Source organism: Pelodiscus sinensis, chromosome 1, assembly GCF_049634645.1.
Source record: "Pelodiscus sinensis isolate JC-2024 chromosome 1, ASM4963464v1, whole genome shotgun sequence".
NCBI classification, from domain to species: domain Eukaryota; kingdom Metazoa; phylum Chordata; order Testudines; family Trionychidae; genus Pelodiscus; species Pelodiscus sinensis.
Genome location: NC_134711.1, coordinates 8,303,393 through 8,312,133, shown reverse-complemented (window position 1 = coordinate 8,312,133; position 8,741 = coordinate 8,303,393).

Below are 8,741 nucleotides of genomic sequence, written 5' to 3'. Positions count from 1 at the left end.
ACTCCTAGAAGTGGCTGGCATGTCCCTGCAGCCCCTTAGGGGGATCTCTGTGCCCTGCTCCCACTTCGAGTGCCACCTCTGCAGCTCCCATTGGCCAGGAACTACAGCCAATGGAAGCTGTAACAGTGGTGCCTCCATATGGAGGCAATGCATGGTGATCCCCAGCCTACCCCCAGGGACATGCCAGCAATTTCTCGGAGTGCCACTTGGGGTGGAGGCCATACCCCTTACTCACTCCCACAATCCAACACCCTACTCTAGACTTGAGCCCCCTCCTGTACCCAAACTCCCTCCAGGAGCCAGCACCTCACACTTCCTCCTGCATCCCATCTCTCTGCTCCAGACCTGAGCCCCCTCCTGCATCCCAAACCCCTACCTATGCCAGAATCCCCTCCCATATCCCAATCTCTTGGTCCAGCCTGCTGAAAGTGAGGGAGGGAGCAATGGAGGGATGGAGAATGGAATGAGTGGGGCAGGGTCTCAGAGAAGTGTGGGATGGGGGTGAGGTCTCAGAGCAGGAGTGGGGCCTCAAGGAAGGAGTGGGATGCAACAGGGGTGTTTGAGTTTGTGTGACTGGACAGTTGGCAACCATAGAGCTTAGCTGTCCATTTTTTCTTTTATTTTGTCTAACTTCTTGCTTGTCTGGCCTTGCCAGATGCAGAAGCGGGGATGCAGCTCTCTCATTTCTTTTAAAAATCCCCCTCTTTAACTCTAACTATGGATGGAGGTGGCTTCTGGGTCATGTGTATTGAGTTCCCCCTTTCTGGAAGTCATATGCTTTTAAGGCCTCCCTGGAAGTCTCCAAGCAAATTCACAAGAGTCTCCATCTACAGCATAATCCACATACCAATATAAAAATGTACAACCCTACGTCGCTCTGTTAGATTGGAAGTAAGAGACCTCCAGTGGCTGAAAACTGCAAGCACACTTTTTGGGAAGGCTTGCCTTGTAAACCATAGGCCACAGTAGGAATTTTGACACTTTCCAAAGATCGTCATATCGCTATTGGAACAATGATGCCAAAACAGGGTGTCAGAATATTTCCTGGCTGCCATCACCAGAAGTGATGAGATACAGTGTTGCCAATCATGACAATTTCTTGGTGAATGCTTTTTTGGGTGTGTGGGGGAGCCTGTCTGGCAATGATGCAAGAAACCCTAGTTCCCGTGCTAACTGTAGCTCGGTTGGGGGAAATCCTCTCTCCTTCTTTCCCAGCTTCAGAGACATAGGGGTCAGCATGATTCTGCCCCACTGTCAGAGCCGATAGGGAGCAGCCAACACCGTTCTTACAGGAGGGGATCAGAAAGAGCCCAACAGCTCAGAGTGGCCCTATTCACCCCTCCCCCCATCCCCTGTGAAAAAAACGGGTCATTCTGCTTTGCCCCTCTGGTTCCCTGCAACACCAGGTGTGGAAAGGGGTGAAGAACCCCTGGAGCTACCTCTGCTCAGTCAAGAGCTCCTGAAGGTGGGGCCAAAATCACCTTGATCAATACATTTGGGAGAGCAGGAAAGACACACTCTCTCTGTCTCTCTCTCACATGGTGGGGCAAGAGAGTCCAAAGACAGACTAAAACCCACCATATGTACACTGAAGATTTGGAAGGCCAACCCTCCTGATCTGGTGTATGGTCTGACTCAAGATTTTTGAACTTTTTATGTTGGCAATACTGAAACAGAGACAAAGCAAGAGATGGGAGTTTTGTTTGTCAGTGGGGTTTTTTGGAAAACAAAGGTATTCCCTGAAACATCACTACACAAAGTGTAACATTTTCCAAAGCACCTACATGACTATGTCCCATTTTCAAAAGAGTCGCTTAAGAATCTTTGAAAATGTAAAGTAAAGCAGCCAAGAAACAGTGACTGCCCTTTCAGTAACTGCTGCTGTTCCAGATGTGTTGTACATCTTCATTGCATTGTAAATAATCGTGGGCTCCAGTGCACAGCTGTCTGAGACTTTTCCCTTAACGGTACTCATGAGGGCAACACGAGCACTTTCTGCTGCCCTGCACCCACATAAAGTGTGGAGCCACCCCTGATAAATTCCATTTTCTGTCCTGAAGACAGGACTGACTTCTCCATGCTGATCAGTAGGCTGCCTAAATCAAAAATAGATCAAACTATGTTTATGCCGGACTACATCTGCAACCTGGATTGGCCTCTTACCCACCAGTGAGCCAGGTAAGAGAAGATGTGTACTGCTGACCTCCAAAGTTGTGCTGCTACCACTGTCATTTATAAATACAGAGGGGCAGTTGAGAGATCAAAGGGAATCACTGAGAATGGATAATCCGTGGATGGGGAAATCTTACAAGTTTTCCAGGGTGCTGAGGTATTGCCACATGAAAGGAAGCATCTTTAAGATGCGAGCAGCATCCCTGGGCTCCAGGGAAGGAATGAGGGAAGCTAGAGCAACCATCTGGAATTCTGATTTCTCTAGGAATTTGTTTAATTCTCTTGGATCTAAAATAGACCTAATGCCCCTTTTACTTTCAGGGTCAAGAAACATTGAGAGGAAAACTTCTTTCCCTCTAACAATGAAGCTGCTCTAACATCATTAACTTTATTGTACAGACCGTGACAAGTATTTTCAGTTGACTCTCACAGTCAGACTAATTTTTATTAGGTCACCATTTCAATATCACCTGACATGTCACCAGTGCGGTGACTTATTGCATTATCTGAAAGGGAAATGTTTCAATTTCCTTAGCTGCATGTGCACCTAACCTTACTCTCGTGATATCTTCATGAGTTGATAAAATTAATGTCTCTGCTCAGTGACGACACAATTTTTTCCAGCACTTTGTCAGAAACAGTTGTACAGTCTATCCACCACCACACTTGCTTTACAGTCTGATCCTTCAAATGCTTAAAACCAATTATGTCCTTCTTGGCAAGGGGTGACTGTTTTCTTGTAAGACGTAGTTTTAGCTCACTATGGCATTGTTCAAGAACATTTCCCCAAACACGAGACATTGTGGAAGAAGGCAAGACGATTCCACTGTAGATGAAAATCTATATTGCAGATAGAACTCAGAAAAGTGTTGGTTACCACTTTCACCTTCTTAGGCCTTGTCTACACTAACCCCATCATCCATGTAATCTATGTGACATCAGCTTTGCAAATAGTGTGTCTGAAGTTGACATACTTACCGTCTTCTGTGGAGTAAGGTCAGCAACTGCTGCTTTCCTGTCAACTCTGGCTATTCTTCTCATCCTGATAAAGTACTGGAGTCGATGGGATAACGCTCGTAGATTGATTTATGGTGTCTAAGCTGACACAATAATTTGACGCCTGTGGATCAATCACTGTAGTGTCAATCCACCACATAGAGGAGACAAGCCCTTAGTTTTATGCTCAGCGTCATCACTGCAAGTAGAAGTGAAACTGCCAAAATCTTTTTTCTTCAGTTGTCCATTTTTGGATCAGAATTCAGAATTCACCACTGTAACTTTTGAGATCAGTAAGATTTGAAAAACACACTGACCACCACATGATTCCCAGAACATCAAGTTCATATGAGCATAGCACAGTGTTGCATCTGTCACAGGCCAATCTTCATTTTGTCTCATGAATATTTATGAGCAAATCTGGAATAAGGTTAGTAGGGTAAAAGTCAAAACACCCATGGCAACAAACATTGAATCACAATCTGTCTTTTATGCCAGAATTAACATTTTCAACTAAACTAAATTTCCATTGCAGCAAAATATAAGAACTCTGGACAAAAGCATGTTCAATGAAGGAAGTGGCATGCATTTGAGAATCATATTTTGAGATGACAAGCAATTCATAATAGTTTCTTCTCAGTCCCAAAATAGTCTTCCCAAGTGTATGCTAATTCCTCTGCTGTTTTTAAATGCAATATAATTAATTATAATGCCATTCCAGATCTGGCTTCTTTCAGCTTTTACCCCAACTCAAAATGTAAATATAAAACTTGAGCATGACTTGTATGTCTTTTTATAGCCATCATCATCAAAGGCCCATGATACAATAATTGCATTCATTAGGACCTGTCATCTTTATTTTTTACTCCTCATAACCTTGCTTCAGAAAATGGAAGGGGATCTCATCCCAATGAGCAAAGTACAGCATGCAATCCAGCTCTGACACTACTTAAAATTTAAAAAAGAAGGGTTTTGTTCTCACATGTAGTGTTTCAAAAAAATTCTGCTGCACTTCTGTGTGCCATAGCACACCAGTCAGGTATTACTGGCTTAGAGCAATCACTTGAGAAGTGGCATATCCCTATTTAAGCCCTTTCCCCCCCTCAGGTAAAAGGGGAACTTGAACAAGGGGTTTCCTATATATCAGGTATGCACCTTAACTGCTGTGTTAAAAGTTAGGAGAGAAGCTCTTCTACTCCACTGCCTCTGCTGGCCATTTTGTGTAAGCTTGCTGTTAGGGCTCTGATCTGGCAGGCAGCCTCAGTGCATAGCTACCAGATCAGGCCCTTTGGGTGAGTTAGAGCTTAAAGAATTTTTACTGCAAAACCTTAGATGCCAACTGAGTTTAGGCACTTACAGGATTTCAGCAGGAGTTTTGTGCAGCTTAATAGAGCCAAAACTGGGATTTAGGTGCCTGAAACATGGACTTAATTGCCCCCCTTTGAGCACTCAGCCTTTAATCTCCAAGAACTAGAAACCAGTCAGCAAGCCATTCTGTAAAGGTATCCATCTGCTCATCTATAAATCTGTTTCTCTGAAGATACTGTTTAATTGGATTCCTATTCACCAAGCTATCGGGTGAGAGAATACCGAAGAACCCTGTATTGGGTAATGGAAGGCACTGATAGCTGCCAAGTGAACTCTGAGGGATGCCAGAGAAAGTTTCAAGTTTTGCAGGTGAAGAATGTATTCGAGAATTTGGTGTGGAGGAGAAGACAATGGTTGAATGTTATTCTGGAGGCACCAGTAGAAGTATCTGCGCCATTTAGCCAGGTAAGTATTTTGCGTAGACGTCTTTCTACTATGTATCAATATGGACCTGACCTGACCTGACCTGAACAAAGCTTTTTATCTAGTCTAAGCCAGTCAGGAGCCACGCCGTCAAGTGCAATGCTTCTAGTTTGGGGTGAAGGAGAGATCCCTGGTCTTGAGAGAGGAGATCTTGATACAAGGGCAGAGGCCATGGTGGTCGAAGTGACATCTTGTGTAAGAACGGAAACCATGCTTGCCTCGGCCAAGCTGGTGCTATTAAAATTACTGTCGCCCTCTCCATCCTGATTTTCTCTCGTATTCTGGGAATGAGGACTGTTGGCGGAAAAGCATACAGTAGCAACTTTTTCCAATTGATCAGGAGTGCATCGCCGAGAGATCCTTTGCCGATCCCTGCTCTGGAGCAAAAAAAAAGACACTTTTTGTTGATGGATGTTGCAAAGAGATCTACCAGGGGCGTCCCCCATCTGCGGAAGATTCTCTGAAGTACATCCAGCCTCACCTCCCACTCGTGGGGAAGTGTCTGCTGAGGGAATCGGCAATGACATTGGCTATGCCAGGTAAGTACGATGCTGTTATGATTATGTTGTTCTGTATGCACCAATTCCAGTATTGTACCGCTTCGGCGCATAGGGAGCGTGATCTTGCTCCTCCCTGTCTGTTTATATAATACATTGCCGCTATGTTGTCTGTCAACACCCTGACTTTTTTGTCTCTCAGACTGGGGAGGAAGTGTTTGCATGCTAGAAAGATCGCTCGCAACTCTAGTTGGTTGATGTGAAGGCATCTCTCGGTGTGAGACCATTGTCCCTGGATGCGCTCCTCACCCATGTGAGCACCCCATCCGATGAGTGAAGCATCTGACATTAACTGAACCAATGGCTGAGCTTGGTGAAACGGTACTCCCGTGAGGATGTTTAATGGGTTCGTCCACCATCGAAGGGACCCGTGCACATGGGATGGAGGAGTAACTAACTTGTGTATGTCGTGTCTTGTGGGGACATACACCGTTGACAACCAGTGCTGTAGATTTCTTAGATGGAGACGTGCGGGCGGGACGACGAAGGTGACTGCAGCCTTGTGGCCGAGCAAGCGCAGGCAAGTATGTGCTGAGACTGTTGTGGTTTTGTGGAGAAGATTGACCAGGTCTTTTATTTCCTGGAATCTGTCCCTGGGCAGATACGCTCTTGCCGCACGGGAGTCGAGAACTGCTCCTATGAACTTTATGTTCTGTGTTGGAATTAATGTGGACTTTTGTTCGTTTACTATCAGCCCAAGTGAGTTGAAAGTCTCTCTGACTATTGAAAGCATCTGCGTCGTCTCCTGTTGTGATGTTCCCTTTATGAGACAGTCATCCTGATAAGAGAATATGATGACTCCGAGACGACGAAGGTGGGCGGCGACAACGGCTGAAGCCAGCCCAAACGGAAGGACGCAATACTGAAAGTGCTCGTTGCTTATAACAAATCGCAGAAATCGCCTGTGCGCAGGGTGTATGGCCACATGAAAGTAGGCATCCTGGAGGCTGAGGGCCGTGAACCAGTTGTCGGTGTCGAGAGAAGGAATGATCGTAGTCAGAGTCACCATTTTGAATCGCTGCTTCCGCAGATAACGTAGATTGAGTATGGGTCTCCAACCCCCATTTTCTTTTGAGTTAGGAAGTACCTTGAATAGAACCCTTTTCCCCTGAAGCAGTCTGGGACCCTTTCTATCGCTCTGATTTCTAACAGGAGATAGGCCTCCTGTTGCGATCTTCTTTTCTCTTTTTTTTTTTGAAGACTAACTAAACAAAGGCTAATAACTAACTAACACTAAAGTTTAACTATTTACACGAGGTTTTTTTTTTCAGAGAAATGGTAAGTGACTGAAGAGAGATTGCCAGCTCCCGTCAGCAACCGAGGACGGTTGAGAGGAACTGGCAGGGGGAGGCCGAACCGTGCACCTTAGAAAGGGCGCGAATGACCAGCGGCGCAGGGAGCATGCACAGTCCGGCCTGATATGGCTATGAAATCTCCCGATCAGTGGCGCCGGGACGGACCCGACACTTAGAGTGGAGCACCCACGGGGCCACTTGAAGAAGAACCTGCTACATATGTTATGTGGTAACAACTGGCTTCCTCCACCTGTTGTGGAAGTATCAGGCAATGCTGTCAGAAGCAGGTTCTTGGCTCATATATGCGCATTAACATAGTTCCATTGTTGCTAGGGCTATGATGGGGTGCTAGATCTCCCACCTGAGCCTTAGTGTCTACAATGCAATTTTTAGCCCTGCAACTACAGCCCTGCAAGCCTGAGTCATCTGGCCTGGGGCTGCCATGGGTGTTTAATTGCTGCGTAGACATACTGGATGGGGCCTCAACAGATGGCTATGGTCACTGCTGTGGCTAAGGTCAGGAACAGGGCTGGCCTTACCATGAGGCGAACTGAGACGGCCGCCTCAGGTGCCAGACTGGGGGGGGAGGAGAGGGAAGCACCACTAGGACCCAGAGTGTAGAAAATTGTGTCTGCTGCTGGTACATATGTATTCTCTCTGCCCTGGATGCACAGAAGTGGTGGAGTGCTGTGCTGGAGGAAGGAGGGCACAAGAGACATAACAGGCAGGCAGGAAAAAGGGTGAGAGGGAATAACAGAAAGCAGCAGGAGCTGCAGGGAGACAGAGGAGGAGGAGCCTCTTATGTACCTTTCTAGCACCCCTAGGAGCCTGGACTGATTAACACCAGCTTCTCAGATTTCCTGTTTCCTCCTGCTTCCCTGAACCCACTTGAGTGGCTCATTTCCAGCTCTTGTAGTATCAGGTAAGATTGCAGGTCCCCCAGGAAAAGGAAGAAAGAGAGACAGATCCATCAGAAACATTGCCAGATGCACTAGAATTCCAAGGAGACTGGAAGCTTTACAGATCTGTCATGACTGTGAAAGATGGACGGTGCTAGTCAACAACTGGTGCATCGGAGTCATTAGAGAGAGGAGTGAGCCAGTCAAAGAGAAGAATCATCTGGCTGTAACAACATCATGGATACACCAGCAATTAGACAAGGTGAAGACAGTTGTGAGGAAAGATAATTTTATTTTCTGTATGTACCATATGTAAAATACAGTACATTTTATTCCAATATTTCTGTGTCACCTCTCTATTACAGTGTCTTAATGCACAGGAATTGATGACCCTGTAGTAAAACATTCTGCCACTTGCAAGCCAGAACCTGAAGCAATTTACTGAGTCATCTGTCACAGCGGTTTTCAAACCTTTTTTCTCGTGACTCAGTTGAAGAAAATCGGTGGTGCCCGTGACCCAACATAATTTGACTAGAGTGTGGGATCCACGGTAGGGCTGAAGATGAGAGTTTTGGGGTGTGGGAGGGGGCTCTGGCTTTGATGAGGGGAGGTAAGGGCTGGGGCCGGAGGAGCTCCTGGTCAGTGGTGCAGTGGGGGTGCTAAGGCAGCAGACCATGCTGCGCCCCAGAAGCAGCCAGCAGCAGGTTCCCAGCCAAAGGGAGTGCAGAGCTAGTGATCAGGGCAGGGGCAGTGTGTGGAGCTCTGTGCACTCTCCCCCACCCCAGGAGCTGAGCCTATTGCTGGCCACAGCGCAGACTGCAGTGCTAGGACAGGCAGGGAGCTGCCTTAGCAACCCCGCTGGTCACCTGATCCCCCTGCAGCAATGAGACCCAGTGCCTGACAGGGTTGTGGCCTATAGTCTGAAAACCGCTGCTCTATCATTGCAAGAGGCTGCTATGTATTTCTGGATATAGAGCAGCTGAATGAAGACACTGTTAGTCTCAACAAGTCCATGTTGTTACCAGCTTGAT